Raw genomic sequence first — 19,626 nt, 5'->3', positions numbered from 1 at the left:
AGTCTTTTGAAACACCATTTCATAATTGCTAGGAACACTTTGCAGCATAACGTGATAAATGTGCTTGGTTTTATAATGCTATGGTTAGAAACTGTAACCTTTACTCAAATGTCCAGCAATTTCATAATTCATTCGCTATGTTTCTAAATAAGTGGGTTTTATTTACCAAACACTGGTCTCTAGTGAATTGAAAAGAGAATTATAACATATGGACAAAAAATTGCTGATTTAGGAACATTTTCCAAGTCAACTATAGTCACATCTTGGTTGTTTTGTCCTGAATTTTGCATTTTAGTTTTAAATTCGCTGCTATTTGGTGCTAACAGATAAGCACCATTATTTGTACAATTACACCATGATTCCCATTGGAGAATATTCAGTATTATTATCAGTCAGTAGGCTTGCACTTCATAATAAAAGGAAAAGGGATCTTATCCTGCCATAAATTCATTAGGTTGTTTGGTGTTAGATTTCCTTCTGGAACCATAATTAGACAAGAGACCAGTTTGGTTCCAGTGTGGGATGCAAAAAGCATGTTCAACGTTATTGTTAGTGTTTGGCTGTATAGCAATACAAGGTGGGAACACGACCAAGATAACACATTCCATGTTTTATATCTGTAGGAGCACAGTTCTTTGGCTCGGCTTCCATCTTGTATTTTTTCTTACTCAGTCAACATCTACCAATAAAGTTTTTTTTTTTTTTTTACAAAATGGCATTATTGCTTTTTGTATCCCCTGAGTGGAGTCTGGATTGTTCATGTGTAAAACATTTTCACATGAAAAAACTAATATATTAGATCTAGAGAATCATTTAGTATTCCCTATATGCTTTAAGTTGTAAACATAAAGAATGTGTTAAGTAAAAAATTGAATGCGATTTAAAAGGGGATTGTACACCGGTTTCTCAAAATTCCCGCTGCTAATTAAACCTATGATTTCTATAAGACCATGTGAGTGTATTTTTTCTTGACCTGCTTTTGATAAAGCAAATGTCAATATTTTTATACTAAACAAAGAGAAACGTGTTTCTAACACAATGTATTGCTCACTATGACACGAAAATAGTATTCTCTAATAGCTACCATTAATGTGTTAATATGTTAATATATTTTTGAACAGTTGATACAATTTATGAACAGATGGCATTATTATTAAAGTGATTTTAAAGGGGCGCTTCAGGCAGCATAACCACTACAGTTGATTACAGTGGTTATGGTAGCACGAGTTATAGGATTCTGTGCCACAGTTTTATGTAAAATATATCATATTTTTTATTTCTGCTCAGATATTGCAGAAATTTCATTTTGACATTATCCATCCAGAGTCCTAAAATCTCTGAAAGTAATAATCGACTGTGAGTGGCCAGTGCCTGCTGCCCGCAACCCCCAATTACTCTCTACTGTTAGTGAGATTTTGTCCCTTGTTTATTTCATACCACTAGACATGACACCTATTAACCCTTTGCACAATGGGGTTTTTGAGTGCTCATTTAATAATGTGAAAATCTATGGTACTTCATAAATGAAATTAATCTGGTTACTATGTCCCATCCCATTTTAGCTAATAAGAAAATATTCAGCTTATTACATGCACTATAAAACTGTATATGGAAATAGTGCTTTTAATATAAGTGGGTTTTTGTTCTTGTTAGCTCAATCGTAGCAGAATCCACTAGTGTTTTATTGCATTTCATATTATGCATTCCAGATAATAGTATTAGACTGGCACACATTTGTAAAGTGGTTTACATTTTGTCTGAGAAAATTGTACTGACTCCTTTGATCTTCTCTCGTTTTATAGATCAACCTATTATGAGCTTTTGCGAGATAGACACGTTGTTTACTGCACAATATAACAATGCTTGTGTCTGTTTATATTTTACTATATGCATAGATCCAACAGTCCTGAATTAGATGCTATGTTCCACCATCCAGTTCCTTGGTGGTCTACCTCAGAGGGATACAGAACAACATCCCCTAAAAACACAACAAAGGGGCTCATTGATCATTACTGCAGAATTGCAAGAACATTTGCTTCCTGCAGAAATGCTTCAGCTATCCATGCACACGTGGCAAGCTGGCTGGCAATGTATGTAGCAGTTCGGCACACATGTTTTGACTTACTTCCGATAGATCATTATTGCTGCATTGCATATGTTGATTATCATTAACAGGCCTAGGCTGGGGCAAGTTATAGGCCCAGGCATATTAAAAAAAACAGCAGACCAGTTTTAAGCATCAGGATTCAAAAGGTTTGAATATGGTTTGGTAAAAGGTATAGTTTGGGTTAGAGAACAAAGGTAGGAAAATTAGGGTGAGGGTTTAGGATTAATTCCAGTTAAAATAGTTATGATTGAGTGTTTGACTGCATTAAAGAGAAACTAGTCTAGTGGGTTCATATGTATATAGGTATACACACAATAGTCTGTTCTGGCTCTGGTAGAGTGTGAAGAAAATTGCATCATTTATAGCCGAAGTGCTGAGTTAATTTTTCATTTTCCCAGGGTATCTATGTACTTGTTCAGTGCCAAGTTCAAGGATAGTTCGATAAAATATTTTCTGTGCTAGTTTAGACTTTTTCTGGTAAATGTAGGATTGATTCAAACTGAATCAGTTAAATGAGTCCTAAAGTGTCAGGAATACAAACATATATTCCTGACACTATAGTTTTAAAACACAGTTTAGGCACCCAACCCCATGTTAAAAATGTAAAAGGTGTTAAAATCATTTTTTTTCTCCTGACAAATGGCCTCACCCCAGCTCCTCTTCCTTGACTGAGATCATCAGATTTGATTATATCAGCCAACCCAATTATTTCCCATAGGAAAGCATCGAGAGGCAATTGTGCACGTGCAGCAAAAGTCCATGCTGCACCAATCTGCCTAATGATATAGGGGTAAAATTAGTTTTCCAAGTTTGTACGCACCCCTTACACAAAACAATTTGCTCGCCTTTTGACCAGCTTAGCCAGGAACACTAACATCAGGCATATTTCTTACTTAGAGAAATCGAGGATTATAATACAGATAGCAATTGTGATGTATGAGTTCCAGGTGTTGCTATCAGATCCCTGTGCTTTGTCCATGCACAAACTGACTGTAAACACACTGGCCTGAGGCTTGTTGAAATCTCACAATATGTCAAATTCCCGAGTCCATGAATCCGGCTGCCATCAGTTTGTTTCCAAGCCAGGGCTTCTTAATGCTTTTAAGCCACCTGTCTAAGTGTTTTCTGTATGACCCAGCATTACACTTAATTAAGCCTCTATGCATCTGGTCTTCTTCACATTGCTTCCAGAACCTTTTAAACTATTTCAGCTTTCTCAAAAACAATCAGCCCTCATCATTTCTGAATGTAATTATGCCACTATTGGTCATGTTTTAAACCATCATCATGCTAAAACATTATTGACTCAACCAGGCTGAGATTTCCAAACACACACATCCAATCATTTGCTCTAAAACAGAAGAAAAAAAAAGCCATTTGGTATATTCTATTCTATTCAATATATTCATATTGTTTATTCAAAATGGCTGAATGCCTGCGAAGGTTCCCTAAACACACACACACAGAAGGCTATGTGTACAGAGCAGTTCTGAGTCAAAGTGAAATGAAATGAAATCCAATAAACGTTTCTGCTAATTATTCCCATTTTAAGATTTTACACCAAATACCTGTTGGAAGGCAGGGTTTTGAAATGTTTGTAAGCAACCAGATATTGCAAATATTAAATATAGGATATCCCTTAACGATATCATTTTCAGGCTAGTTGGGGAATCACTTGGTTTTTTACTAGCGTGACACATTATTAACCTTGAAGCACCTGACACACTTGACTGTTTTTTTTCCTGATATAATCTTCAGATCTAGACTATGACAGCAAAAATTGTCTAGGACATGTTTTTGCATGGCCGTGCTAACTCAACCCCTACATCTATTTCTTGTGTCCTCTGTTGCTTGCAGTTATCCACTGCTTTCCTGTTGCCTATTTGGTAGTGTGAAGCTTGTACACTATAATACTTCATGGTGTGTGCCAGAACTGTACTGTTAGAAGCCCACGCAGGAAGCAACAGGGCGCCTTTGTATGTCCCATACAATAAGGACAGCAAGAGGCTTAAGTGGGAAAGGCAGAAATGGTGGTTGGATGGTATATAACAATGTTCATCTCATGCATGCCAACTGTGAGGAAAATAGGATTGGCAAGACCATAAAAAAACTAAGCAGAAACTGGACAGTGGTAGCAATTTGTCCATTCAAACCTAGAATTTGCAATTCCATTGTCAGTTGTTTATGTAATAAACCCCAAATATACTGAGATACTCTATAAAATGCTCATCTTTTGGACACATCTAGTGTTTCAAGTCTCAAAGGATTTTTGACAGTTAAACTCTTCAGAAATCTCCCCATTAAAGTAAATAAATAGCGGAACAGGTACAGTTTTGCATTCCTCTTGTTTCCAAGTTATTACCACAGCTAAAAGTCTGGGCATTATAACTATGTATTGACTTAAGCTAGAGACTGAAGAGTTTGTTTACTAGACTACAAATTGTAGTGAGCTGAAAATTGAATTGCAAAAGTAAGCAAAAAATGCTGAGTTCACAAAATTGTCCAACAAAGTCAAATTTTGTTTTCATTTCACAGCAAGTCAGTGTTCAATGATTAAACTCATTAGGGTGCATTTTTTAATATCACAATATAATATTGCCAAGGATAATCTCTACCAGCAGGTGCTTGTATTGCCAATTCTGTGGATCATTTTATAATCTATGTTAAAAAATGTAAAACTACTGTTGCTTTGAATGTTTGGGAAAGGGCAGTAAAGACTGCAGACCCTAGTTCATTTCTTCCACTGGCTTACGAAGCCCTGAAAGGTGAAAGCATTCAATCTTGGCCTTATATCATATCTGGAAGACATGGGAGTAGGTACAATAATGTTGGAACCTGCATTTGAAGATCTGTCCTTCAACATTTTACTTCCACTGCAGCCCACGATGATTGATCACTTAATTTTCCTACCTAAATATGCAACTGAGGTTAGGATCCTAAAAGGAAACTATGAGAGAAAATGAATAATGGGACTACAATCTGCCTAATTATATGTTATTTGAAATGTAACACTCATCTTTTAGTAAATGTACTATCAGCACGCCATTTTAAGAGGTTAAAGAAATGAAAGGACATATTTTTTATTTTATTTTATTAATCTGTCTTTCGCCTTTAATACCCTAACTGGAATTGATTTAAAGCACCTCATAGAAATGATATCGCTATCTTTAGCTAGTAACATGTGTCTGGTTATTATTTTCTTTGTTAAAAAAAAAAAAAAAAAAATCTGGAATGCCATTTAAAAATTCTTTATTAATGTTGGACTTCATTTTAAAAATTGTCTCTGCCCTTGACGTCACTTTGATTCATGGCTATTTCAATGCTACCATTAACTAAAGGGAAACCGAACATACGTCTGGCGTGCGATGTTTTAGGAAAGACTAATTTTGAAGATGTATCCACCAGACATAATATAATTTTTTTGTGTTTCTTCAATTTGCAGCATTGGCCGTTTTAATCAAGCTTGATATATGTGACTGATTTGCGTCTATGTTTTTAGCACAATGCACTTACTAAAGAAATAAATTGTCTTCTTTTCTCAGTGACAACGCTATGGTGTTTATAATTTGGATTTAGCATTTCTGGTGAGAAGACATGCATCTACTCCTTCAGGTACCTATTTCATACATGACATATTTTCTTATATTACATATTGTGTAGATGTGTAATACATGTAACTACATGGATTAGAGTGTATTGTGACAATAATTTTGTTTATTATTTGTTTAAAACATATTTTCTTTGACTGTCCAATCACAGACTTCCCAAAGCCTCTCAATGAGAAGTCTTTGCAAGGCAGGTGCTCTGAGCAATTGCTTATACCTAGCTCCTCTGATATAAAAAAAACAAGAAGTAATAGGACCGGTTGTCTTATAGACAGCTGGACGGTGTAACAAGATTAATTGAAAAAAAGAGCCAATTTATATTGAAACACACTTTTCACATATAAAACACTTCAGCAAACTAAAGGGTTCCGGAGTGTCCCTGAAAGCCTATATTTTTTTTCATATGTAGTTTTTTTTCCCATGACCACTAGAAGTGTCTAGAGCAGTGATGGCTAACCTTGACACCATGAATTGTTTCTCGACTACATTTCCCATAAAGCTCAGCTAGCTTTTAGACTCTAAAAGCTAGCTGAGCATCATGGGAAATGTAGTCCAGAAACAATTTATAGTGTCAAGGTTAGCCATCACTGGTCTAGAGCCAATTACACTTAGCAATACACCAATACTAGGGTTGGTAACCTATCGAATTAGGGAACTCACATATGAAGTATTCAGATGTTTTAAACTAACCATTTACAGCTTGCATCACACAATGAGCAAAAAGGACATGAATATTTGCCAACAGAGGTATGGTACATGACAAACCCAGGTGCTCTTAGCAGTTAACTCACACTTTTAATCAATTGGAAATATACATGTTCTGCAATATTAGGCAAATTAGAAGAAATTGGAATTCTCAAAAGTTACAATTTATTTTCCCGGTGATAGATTACTGTTAAAGATCTGAAAAAGGCTTTAGTGTTCTTGTAACCCAAGTGTTAGAACAGATTGTATAATTTGTATAAGTGTTGTAAGAGGTTTTTTTAATTTGTATAATTTATCAAGAAACACCCAAGTTAATAGTATTAGGTGCATCCTGAAATAGCCCTGGGTGTTCAAAGCGATGACACATTAGCTAATGCTAATCATGTTATTTCTACCATAATTTTAAATACACCATTAGCAGTTTGTGATAGTGAGGAGGAAATGTTGGTTTTCTTAACAGTCTGTATGAGAAAAGGCAAGGCTGATTTGTAGACATTTGCAGCGACACCTAAGGCACTAAGTAAAATCAGTAATATTGGCAAATTACAATAGCTTTGTAGCTGCTTGTTTGCTAAATAGAGAGCTGGCATCTCAACCGACTGCTTAAAATAGTTGAATTGGAAAATTCCTCCTACTTGGCTATGCTGAGCTGAATGTCGCAATTGTGTTGTCAACTCAATACAATTCACTATTTAGGAAAAGCAGTGTAGAGATGAGTTGGTTGTTGTCGAAATAAAATTGTGAAAGAGGCTATAGATCAACTTTGGAAATATACTCCAACTAAACCGTTTATTCTTCAGCTTGCTGAAAACCCTTACATAAATATATGTGTTGGCTGAAAATACGATATGCATTAGATAAATGGGATTTACAGATTAATAAATTAATCTGTGGTCTGATTTCCATGTCATTGCTTCTAAATAATTATTGTTACAATGTGTAAAAATAGGGAACTAAGCAGGTGATTCATAAACATTATGACTTACAGCAATTTCACAGTGGGATTAAGCAATACAGTTGTGTCGATCTGAGTAGAACATTCACATTATTACCATCTTTCCCTGAAAATAAGATTGGGTCTTATATTAATTTTTGCCCCGAAAAACGCACTAGGGCCTATTTTTGGAGGATGTCTTAATTCGGGGGAAAGCATCCGGAAGCATGTGCAGGAAAGCAGGTCTACGTTCGGGGGAATTCCTCCGATCATAAACCAGTTTACTAGGGCATGGAATCCCAAGAATCTATGTTCCGGGAAACTTCTCCAAACATACATTAGCACACTAGTGACTAGGGCTTATTTTCGGAGTAGGGCTTATATTACAAGCATATCCCGAAAATAAGCTAGGGCTTATTCTCAGGGAACGTCTTATTTTTGAGGAAAAATGGTACCACACCACTTTTCCGTACCACCATCAAAATATGTCATGCTAAGGAAATATGCGTATACCTCCATATGGTATGGAGCCTTTTATGTAAATATGTAAACAATGATTTATTGATTTTGTTAAAGCACTTATATTTCTAAATGGCTATTATTAACATGTATATCTTTGTGTGTACTATTTTGCATTAATAAGAACACAGTTTGTAGTTGAGAATTTTTTTATGTTCTTTGACAGGCAACATTATTGCTTTTAACACATACAGTAATGTTGAATTCAGATTCTCTATTTTAACATCTATTTACACCTCTTCCAGGTTTATAGCTTATATCCTCCCAACATCATTTGAGTTCAGTTTAAATGTGAAAGTAACAGATCGGCCAAGACATATTTTTCTTCTCCAACAATCAATGGCATGTTTTCGTGATACAAGGCACTTTGGTTACTTATAGTTAAGTTGATTCTCTGAACAGTATTCGAAGCTTATTTGAAGCTTAATAAAGGCAAAATATCAATGATATATTCTAAAATTACCACGGGTAGTCATTTATTCACTTCATTGTTTAGAATAAATCTAATTCCTAATTCTTATATTTTGGCGAGCCAGCCCGAATCTCCCAGTACAATTCAATATACAGAAGCTTTTTTTTTTTTTGAATGATTTTTTAAGTGAATTTTATCACTAGCTTTGTCTAAACTGGGCATTTCAAAAACAGGCACTTGTTCATAAGGTAGGTCTGTAATTAGTGTGAATAAAATTACACGTTTTCGCAGGTAATTGTGTGACATAAAAATTACAGAGTAATTCCGTAATAATGACTATTACAGATTGTTTTTAAACATTTTCTCACTTGCAATGAATGTTCATCTCTTTACGAAGTTAGGTTTTATGTTGAAAGTCTGATTTAATAGAGCTATCTAACAAATATCTTTTTATATGAATACTAAGTACCAACTGAAGACTTGTTGACAGAAGCTTATTAGAAAATTGATCTACAGATGACATTTAAATAGAAATTATTAACTACATGTCAATGTTCAATTCAGAAGAAAGTTTAGGAAAAAAATTATCTTTCTATAAATCAGAATTTCTAAATATAACAAGAAATAATGAAAAAAATGAGTATCACAGCATGGGTTCAATCATGATAGTGATATGTCAAACTATAGCAATTATTCTGCAATCATTCTATAGAAGAATGTCCAAGACAGTATATGTAATAAAGTCCTAATTAACATATGCTTTTATACTAAGAAACTAATCGGTACATATATATGGAAAAAAGAAAATCCCTAAAAAATGTGTAAGGGTTTTGCAATATTTTATTTTTTTTGTGTCATTCAAATGTCAAGTTTCTAAACCCAGCTCTATATAGATGGGTTATTTTATTTGGTATAAACAAATCCTATATATATGTGAAAAAAAAAACCTGCACTCAAATGTATTTAACCATTCTGTACTCACAAGAGCTGGATGGTTCTTATTAGCCATCAAATGCATTTTGTTAGATACCAACCGTTAAATAATTTAACAACTACTGTCTTGGTATTAAGTGGTTTATTGTACATCCAGATGCTAATTCCTTTTATGATCACATTATTATAGTTGTTACTATTTGCAAAGTGCCAACAATTTCCATAGCGCTGTACAATAGGTGGACTAACAGACATGTTATTGCAACAAGACGAGCTGGATGCACAGCAACAGAGCTTATAGTGGGCCCTGCTCAAAACGAGCTTACGTTCTAGAGGGAATGGGGTAGAGTGCCACAAGAGGTAAGAGTTGGATGTATTTCTTTGGAAAATTGATTCCAAATAGAAAAATAATACTGTTCAGTTTTTGTTTGTGGGATAGATTGGTCTCACTATTCAAATTATAACAGCCTATCCAAAATACTACACATTGCTGTATTTGAAGCTTCGGGTAACATAAAAATAATACTTTTAGTGTGCTAAACCACGAACTCTTTGAGTGCTGAATGTTGAGTATGACTATATTGCAAAGTTTTGCTCACTCTCTAATAATTAAACAGCTATTGTTAATTCTAATTTTAAATCAGTCTAGATAACTGCTATGCTATTCCTTATAACTTCTGCAATACATTTTCTGAAATCCTCCTCTAAATCCTTTCTTTACCTCCTTCAGTTCCTCTCACTGGTAAGGTTTACTTTAAGTGTCATTTAAAAGGGACATTATTTGTTACATATTAGGATCGCATTTAGCATCTTACTGTACTTAATCAAACTATGAAAATAAAAAACATAATTGCATTAACGTAGCGCCTGCTTTGGTCAGGGTTGGGTGCATGCTGCGACACCTTGAAATCAATAACTTTCGTTAATTATTCAAGCCTTCTCCTTGCTGATTACAGAATATTGACAAGCTCTAATGATGTGTTCATTGTCCTCCTGGTACTGCTTGCAATCTATATATCTATTATCATTATTTATAAGGCACCGTTGTAGTAGAAATGTGGAACTGCACTCAATCCCAAGTGTTATGTATCTGAGTGCAACCAGGCTAGCCCCAGTGCCGGGGACCAAGTACTCAATAGCAGATAGAAGAAAGGTCCAGGCACTCCAAGGTACAAAAAGGCAAATTTATTGAACCCACTGCCACTTACAACGTTTCGACCTATACGGTTTTTGTCTTGACAAAGCTTGACAAAGACCGTATAGGTTGAAACGTTGTGAGTGGCAGTGGGTTAAAAAAATTTGCCTTTTTGTACCTTGGAGTGCCTGGACCTTTCTTCTATCTGCTATTTATAAGGCACCAACATTTTCCGCAGTGATGCTAATATGTAAATGAAAGATGATACAAAGCTTTAGATCTCTGCCATTTTACAGCAATTTGTTTTATTGCATCTGAATACTGCTGCGTTTAGGGTGGTGCAGGTTTCAAATACATTTACAGCAGATGAAGAAAATGGAATACTGCCAGACAAAAGCTGAAATATGGGTAATAAATTATTTAAAAATTCTGCATGTATAAAACCATTTGCTACCGGAAAAGCCTGGGGCTCCGTGTTTTTTTTTAATAGATTTTTTTTCCCTTTCTGCTTTGTATTTTGCCCCATTTCCTTGAAATGGGGATTAGTGTTTTTTTTTTGTTTCTTTCTTTATAACTCTGGCAAAGAAACAATGAAAGAAAAGAAGCCATCGCTCAATGAGATACAAATAAAACAACAGCAATAACTAGAAACTGACAATATCTAACTGATAATATACATTTAATCACTCGATTAATACATATGGCAAATAATTTTCAAAGTGAAGATTTAAAAGACAAAACAAAACATTTTCTTTTCCCAAATAAGCATTTTTAAAAAAAAAATTTAAAATCAGAATTAATATTTAGCATATAAAGCCTAATCACCTGTGTTGTAGACATGTAGAAATATGTCCCTTCATTTGGGAATATATCTAATTAGAGCAGCGATCATCAGCAATATTGAAATGGGCTTGTGTGGGGACTATTGTTATATCCCCAAATGCTTCACAAAATATATTGTGTTTTGTTGGAAGGAAGAAGCATACAAGGACACACAATTTACACATTATGATGGGAATGTTAAAATCATTTAAACAGGACCGGATGCATTTTAAATATTTACATGCTCAATTTTGTGTAGCTTTTGATAAAATAAATAAATAAATAAATTATATATATATATATTAGCACTGTGCATCTTAACTATAGCTCCTCTGGCCCACATTTTTCATTATAAAGCACTTTCTTCTTGCTGATTTGTGAATAGAGATATGTAATGCCTGATGCCACAGGTCTATAAGCTCATACATTATGTCACGCCCTTCTAAATAATGATGTTTTTTTTTCAATAATACACTTGTACATCTGCACATACAAGAAGCACAGCTAAAGGTTCAGAGGAGCTGTAGTTCTAACAGTTTTCCTGAACAAAATGCTGATAACTGAACTACAAAACGAAAACCCTGCTCAGACCAGACCCAAGGCTGTGGACAGAGAACTTTTAAATATTCTTGTCAACTTCTACCCCCTGTGCAGTGCATACATAAACAGACAGATTATTAGGTGTGAGTTATGTCCACATGTAGGATAGTAACTGTCACATAATTAAAGGGATACTATACTTCCAGGAATACAAAGCTGTATTTCTGGCACTATTGCTCCCCCTGCCTCCCCCCTCCCTCGTGTGCTATCCTCCCATTGAATAATGAGTTAAATACCCTTTTTAAAATGTACCTGATCTGAGTGCCGATGTCCCTCGGCGCTGGGTCAAAGCTCCTTCTTTTTCTCTTTCCGCGCCGAGCGAACTCTAATGCGCATGTGCAGCAAATGCGACCCATGCATTAGACCTTCCCATAGGAAAGCATTGATTCAATGCTTTCCTATGAAGACAAATCTGATGATTGGTGTACTCTTGCAGAGCGTGAGGACATCCAGCGTCAGATACCGGACCAAAGGTCCATTTCAACCCAGGAAGGCCTGTAATGGCTGTTTGGGAGACAGGCACTAGAGGCTGACTGTATGCTGCAATGTAAACATGGCAGTTTCTCTGGAACTGTAACATGTGACATTGCAGCACTAAGGGCAATAGGGACACTGTTCCCAGACCACTTCAATGAGCTGAAGTGGTGTGAGTACCTACAGTGTCCCTTTAAACAGTCTGCTTGTTAACCCAACACAGTGCTGTGTTAAACATGTCCAACAATTCAGACAGTTATGTCCACATGTAGGATAGTAACTGTCACATAATTAAAGGGATACTATACTTCCAGGAATACAAAGCTGTATTTCTGGCACTATTGCTCCCCCTGCCTCCCCCCTCCCTCGTGTGCTATCCTCCCATTGAATAATGAGTTAAATACCCTTTTTAAAATGTACCTGATCTGAGTGCCGATGTCCCTCGGCGCTGGGTCAAAGCTCCTTCTTTTTCTCTTTCCGCGCCGAGCGAACTCTAATGCGCATGTGCAGCAAATGCGACCCATGCATTAGACCTTCCCATAGGAAAGCATTGATTCAATGCTTTCCTATGAAGACAAATCTGATGATTGGTGTACTCTTGCAGAGCGTGAGGACATCCAGCGTCAGATACCGGACCAAAGGTCCATTTCAACCCAGGAAGGCCTGTAATGGCTGTTTGGGAGACAGGCACTAGAGGCTGACTGTATGCTGCAATGTAAACATGGCAGTTTCTCTGGAACTGTAACATGTGACATTGCAGCACTAAGGGCAATAGGGACACTGTTCCCAGACCACTTCAATGAGCTGAAGTGGTGTGAGTACCTACAGTGTCCCTTTAAACAGTCTGCTTGTTAACCCAACACAGTGCTGTGTTAAACATGTCCAACAATTCAGACGCCATTCACCAAAATAAGACTCCTCTGACTAGCTCAGCTACCGTCTGATAAAGACAGAGCTTAAAAGGACCTGCAGTCGTATTAACTTCTTAATCTCACTTAAATGGTTGTCTGGTGTCCCCTGTCGGTGAGGAAACATTAGTCTGTGCAGCAATGGGCAGTGGTGATTGTTTTAGAGTGTCATCTGATCACTTTCAGCCTATCACAACCTGAATCCAAACATTGGCGAGACTAAGGAGGAGCGTTATCACTGTCAGAGCCATACATCTAGTGGGGGCCAGGGTGTGGATGGACAGGGACCCACATTCAGTGTTAAACTGCACAGCTGTCCTAACTGACTGCACAATAACTTTATATACTTAATGTTTAAATCGGTGCTATGATGATAACCGTGATTTATAACAAGTGCATAAATCAGAAGGAGTAGTCAATTTAAGGTGAGTTTGTTCATCAAAGGTAATAACAAAAAAAATCCATGCAGATAACAAACTACCCATTATACTATGACAACTTGTAATCATGCAGAGCTAGAGGAACAGACCCATGCTCTTTGAGCGAGCAGTAAATAAAGTCTATGTAGATACAGTAAATATATTTGAGACAAGGTGATGGGCCTACTTTCCCTAAAAGTATTCCACATAATTGAATAATTACTTGCATTGCCTAAAAATGTATATAATTTTTCAAAAACAATTTAAAAGTCCATAAAGAATTGCATTCCAAACTAAAACAGTTTAAAGATTTTCAGCGACAGCTCCTATTTATTATATGTGTAATTATTTGAAGTATATTATTCTTTCTTTAATTTTCAACAAGGAATATCTTTTATTATATAACATGTAGACATTTTTTATATTCTTTTTTTTCTGGTAAATACCAAATGTCTGAGTGAATGCTGTTCTATTGTCAACTCTAATATGTAAGAAAATTGAATTTATCTTTGGGGACTTTATAATGGAAAAAAAAGGCTGAAAACTCAGAACCCTTATTTCTGCCAGTGGCTTGTCTGCCTCAAACTTAATAAAGTGGTATTTTTGTTTTGATTTGTTCAATAAATGTAACAAAAATGGTGCAATACGTTTCTTATTAGATCTCGCAGACGTTCTTAAAGCTTTTGGGTGGTCCGCAGTCAACTGCTTTAAACCTTTACACAGCTTAAGGGATACAAAGCTTTGTAACATGATATCAAGTGGATTGTGTGTGGAGTACTAAGAAAAAAAATGTACTATAACAGTGGTAAAAAGTTTAATAAAAGATGCATATTGAATGAGCAGAATACTTTGAAGATTAAATTGTTGCATTAGTATACAGGATTGTAAGAGGTGGTTAGCAGGTTTTAGTATAGCACGATTTTTATTTTTCCAGTGAAAATCCATCATCTAAAGAATGCTAAATTTTTCTAATGTTTTGCAAGTTTCTGACATGGTCTGTATTCCATATTCTTATTATGTTTAATAGTAATAATATCAAAAGTGGGTTACTATGAATGGTACATTTAGGTTTTGCTGTTTTTCATGTCTGTATAGATTTTTAATAGATGTAAATGATGGAGTTTTTAAACAAATTGTTAAGAAAAGTAAAACATTTTTACATTCTACAGCAGGGGTATGCAACCTTCGGCCCTCCAAATGTTGCGGATTACATCACCCTTGATGCTTTGCCACCATTATGGCTGTAAGAGCACCATGTGAGATGTAATCCATAACCTCTGCAGTGCCAAAGGTCGCCTGCCCCTATTCTACAGAGAGTTACTACCAAAAAGTATATCTATCTATCCATCCATCCATCATCCACACATGGGTTGTAGATGTTTTCACTGAAACATTTGCTCACAACTTTGTAGAACTATATTTATATAGATACTTATTTTGAAAAGGCTATTGTGAGTTTTCAGGCAAAAGGTTAATAAGCAAAGTATGTATCCATCTATCTCCGTGATACCAGACACACAATATATATCCTATTTTCAAATCAAGTGGGCATAGCTTAATGTTAGGCACAACCCTATACTCAACCTTTTCACATGTCCCATTAATGTGGACCTTTTCTCCATCCAAATGTGCCAACCACTCATTATGTGTCTTTTTTGTTCGGAACGTGTTACTTGTGAAACTTATTGCGTATATGATTTAAAATATTTTACAGTGATGGTTATCTTCTTAATTATAGCAATTGCATTAATTTTGTAAATGCTACATAACCTATTTTATTAGGTGTCATTTTTAAATCTCTACTTCTACAGCATACATTATGTCAATAATTAGGACCTGAAGCAAATCTCATGCATATACATAAAATAATTATATTATGCAAACAATATATCAACAAAATGTGGTAATGAGAACTGTTTTGCAAGCCACAAGCCATAGAGGTAGTGTACAGGTTATTAGTCATTAATCATTCATTATGCTAAATGTAATTGGATTTGGAACATTCGTTATGGCCATATTTGAAAAGCTAAGGTAAATTATCTTTACAAGTAATTATTGAATCTTCATTTATAAATAGATTTAGTAAGTAGAAATTGATTGATACACCATTGTCCAAAGCAGAATATTGTTAATATAAAATGATATATAATAATATATTGTTATGCTGGGGGTGGCAGATTCTGTCCGGCATGCTAGACGGACGCAAGCAATGTGAGCTCTTTATTATACATTTGTTATTTGGCACTTAATCAACACGTCGACGTTGTAAGGAGTCTAGAGCTACCTGGGTATCTTACAAATGATTTTGGCTAAAAGGAGGGATTCTCGGATGTGAGGGCTAGTGTGAGCCTTTGAAAGGAGTGGCAGCCAAACTCCTTGACAGTGTTTACTTAGACACAAGTTTGGTTGTGCCTGGAACACCCTCTCCTTTGTTCTGGTGCGAGTCATCTCTGTCTCCATCAACACAGATATTTGATGCCCCCATAATCATTGGGCACTCAGCCATGCACTAATGTTAGCAGTCCAAGATGACCACTAATTATGTTACACCAAAGTTACCGGTGGAGGAGACACTGCAGAGGTTGTTCTCATGGCATATTATGACATCTGCACTAGTCTTGTATTAAATTGGCTCCAAGTGGTGCTTCAGTCCTTCATTCCCTTCCTGGAAAGGTAGCTAATGGGGGTACTGTCCCCACATGCAGTCCACCACTTGGAGAAGCAATGTGCTCTTGAGACTTTGAAACATGGGGGATGGTTGCACTCACCTGAACATGCTTAAATGGGGTGCTGCTGGGGGCCATATTATCCAATAAACAATACACAAGATCCAGCACACTCTCCTATCTACTAAACAGCAACTTCAATGTTGACAGATTTTATTATTTTTTTAAAGTTTTTTTTTTAAAAACACCTAATCTAGGCAAAAAAATAATAATGGGGATTTAGTGACATTATATGATCATACATTGCATAAGCCTGCCACAACGTCAATGTACCCAATCTTTGGCAGGTCCTACTCTCACAGTCTAATGTCTAATTTTTTTGCCTAGATTAGGTGTTTTTAAAAAAACTTTTAAAAACTAATAAAATCTGTCAACATTGAAGTTGCTGTTTAGTAGATAGGAGAGTGTGCTGGATCTTGTGTATTGTTTATTATATATATATATATATATATATATATATATATATATATATATATGTATATATATATATATATATATATATATATATGTATGTATATATATATATATATATATATATATATATATATATATATATATATATATATATATATATAGTTATTTTACCATAAAATTAAATCATGTGTTTAAAACCCTCACGGGGAGGGGGGGATATTTTAAAATTTGTAGAAATAATGGAGAATCTATAAGCACATATTTAATTATTTTGATGTATTAGCCAGAATTGCAACGGTATCAAAAAGATTTAAAAAAAAAAAGTGAAATAATCAAGTAAGTGGTTAGTATTAATTGGCAATTAAATTCAACTTAGCACTTCAAACAACAGTTTCACGATAATTATTAATGACAAACTGCCTATATGCTGAGTTATTCATTACTAACTTTAAGGGTTACTTGAAATAATTCATGTTAAATGAACACTACAATGTTAGGAACACATACATTGATTTTTAATGTTGGAGTATTCAGTTTTTAAATAATATGTGGGCCCCCCTCATGCTATCTAAAAATAGAGGTCACTCTGCTCCTACCACTGCAGTTTACGCGCATAGAATGCTTCTCAAAGAGAAGCAGGGAATCCAGAACTTATCTATAAGAATACCTCACTTCCACTTTGAGAGAATGGTCAAAACGACAAGTAGAAAACTCTCCCAAACTGTTTGATTGACAGTCAGGAAAGTGTGAGTACGGATATTTACAAAAGTGCCAATTTCTTTTGAGATCACCTCTTTAACCCCTTAAGGACCAAACTTCTGGAATAAAAGGGAATCATGACATGTCACACATGTCATGTGTCCTTAAGGGGTTAAAGGAACACTATAGGGTCAGGAGCACAAACATGTATTCCTGTCCCTATAGTGAAAACCCACAATTGAGGTGGCTTGCCCCCTCTTAGCCCCCTCAGAATGGGTTAAAACTCACCTTATTTTCAGCTCTCCATGGGTCCGCCGGCACTGGCTCCGCTCCGTTGGTGACACCATCAGAATTAGCCATGGGGAAAGCATTGGATTGGCTAGAATCGGCAAGGAGGCATGCCAAACAACGTTTTGGCCAATCAGCACCAATTGAGAGGCATTGAATCAATGCATCTCTTTGAGGAAAATTCAGGGTCCCCATGCAGAGTGTGGCGACGCTGAATGGCAGTGCTGCCTACTGTGCAACACTGAGCCAGGAAGCCCCTCCAGTGGCCATCTGAGGAGTGGCCACTTGGAGGTGCCCCTAGGGGCAATGTAAACACTGCCTTTTCTCTGAAAAGGCAGTGCTTGCATGAAAATGCCTGAAGGAAGCTATTATACTCACCAGAACAACTACATTAAGCTGTAGTTGTTCTGGTAACTATAGTGTCCCATTAATAAAAATACAAAAGCTGAGGTGTTTTATGTATTTTGAGTGTTCATTTAACCTACCTGATTTAAAATTCCACTTTCAATAACATCATTTATTTATTTTTAACTGTTTGCTTACTGGCAACTCAGTGCTACCGATCGGCTTTTACACTACTCTATTTTTCGTTAAAATTATAGGATGTATTCAGTTTGAAAAGCCAGATTTGGACAACTGACACAGCTCGGTTTACCAGATCAGTACTCTGTAAGGAGGTGTATTTGAAGCAGCAAGGCTTCTATTATTCCTGCCTTAAACAAAATAAAAAGAGATTTCTTCTTAAAATATAATAGGTAACATTATAGCATTTAAAGAATTGCAAACAGAGTATTGAAGTAAAGCGCTGGACATTTTGACCCATATTCTGTTGCTATGTTCAGCAGATAATCGGATTGGAGCATGCTACAGATGCATGCTTCTGTGCGATGGTGTCAAACGTGTCATATGGTAAATGTGTGTGGTGTCATCACTTGAGAAATGTGACAGTAGAGTTAATCTTTGCTCCGTTTCTGATATATAAAATAGTTTGGTTTGCTTAAAACCCCTTAAGGACACATGACATGTGTGACATATCATGATTCCCTTTTATTCCAGAAGTTTGGTCCTTAAGGGGTTAAACAAGTAACAATGCTGTCCATAATAAGCTAATTCTATGTGTTTATACTTTCAGCCCCCCTCCATTACTGAGTAAGTTCACTTACTGATGAGGAAGGGAGGAAACAAATTTTAGTATAGCAATTTTCATTAAAAACCTTAAAAACTAAAAACCATAATACCATTAAAAAAGGTTTGCATTTGTTATATGGTTTTAGACAATATAACTCCCTCTCACTCACACAAAAACACACAAAAATATAACGAACCATAATAAAGTTTTATTTTGTTATTGTTCTCTAGAAATCTACAATATAAAGACAGTGACTATTTAATCTAGAACGGCCTAAAAAAATCAGACCAGGTATATTCACAGTCTAATCTGCACTGCTAAGCAAACATATGCGAAAGGTCCCCCGAGATTGGCGAAATATTAGTAACATCTGCTTCTAAACCACGGTATGGTTATGAAAGTAATTTATAGACTCTGCATGCATTTGCTTGTCTTCTAATAAGGCACTGCAGGATATCCCCTTCTATTGCCATCCCTTTGCTCATGAAACCATAATATGCACAAGTAGGCATTGGAATATATTTAGGCTGATAATGAACCTAATTGGCATCCTTTCCCTAGTCCTGGTGATGAAGCAGTATTGATTCTAGAATAAGTTATCTTTTATGTTTCTAAGTATATTCTATATGTATCAGTATTTTAATTAATGTTATCGGTGTATATAAGGACGCATAGTGCAGTGCTTCACATTTGTTTAAAGATACAGTTACTACCCATGGACTGCTCATTTTGCCAATTTTTACTTAAAGATGTATTTCCTGAATGTAAAATTGAGTCGAACTAAAAAAGGTATTTCA

The 19,626-nt window shown here is 35.6% G+C and overlaps 1 protein-coding gene across 2 annotated transcripts in view; it reads left to right on the top strand.

Moving 5' to 3' along the window:
* The window catches only part of DAB1 (DAB adaptor protein 1), a 626,843-nt gene that overhangs the window by 259,562 nt on the left and 347,655 nt on the right, over nt 1–19,626 (top strand). For both annotated transcript variants that reach the window (XM_063427999.1, XM_063427998.1), the window contains exon 3: nt 5,650–5,719. The gene's annotated coding sequence lies outside the window, so the exon portion shown is untranslated. The remainder of the gene's footprint in view (nt 1–5,649; nt 5,720–19,626) is intronic.

Source organism: Pelobates fuscus, chromosome 7 (assembly GCF_036172605.1).
Source record: "Pelobates fuscus isolate aPelFus1 chromosome 7, aPelFus1.pri, whole genome shotgun sequence".
NCBI lineage: Eukaryota > Metazoa > Chordata > Amphibia > Anura > Pelobatidae > Pelobates > Pelobates fuscus.
Note: the sequence above shows the minus strand (reverse complement) of the source record. Positions and strands in the feature narration are given on the sequence as shown.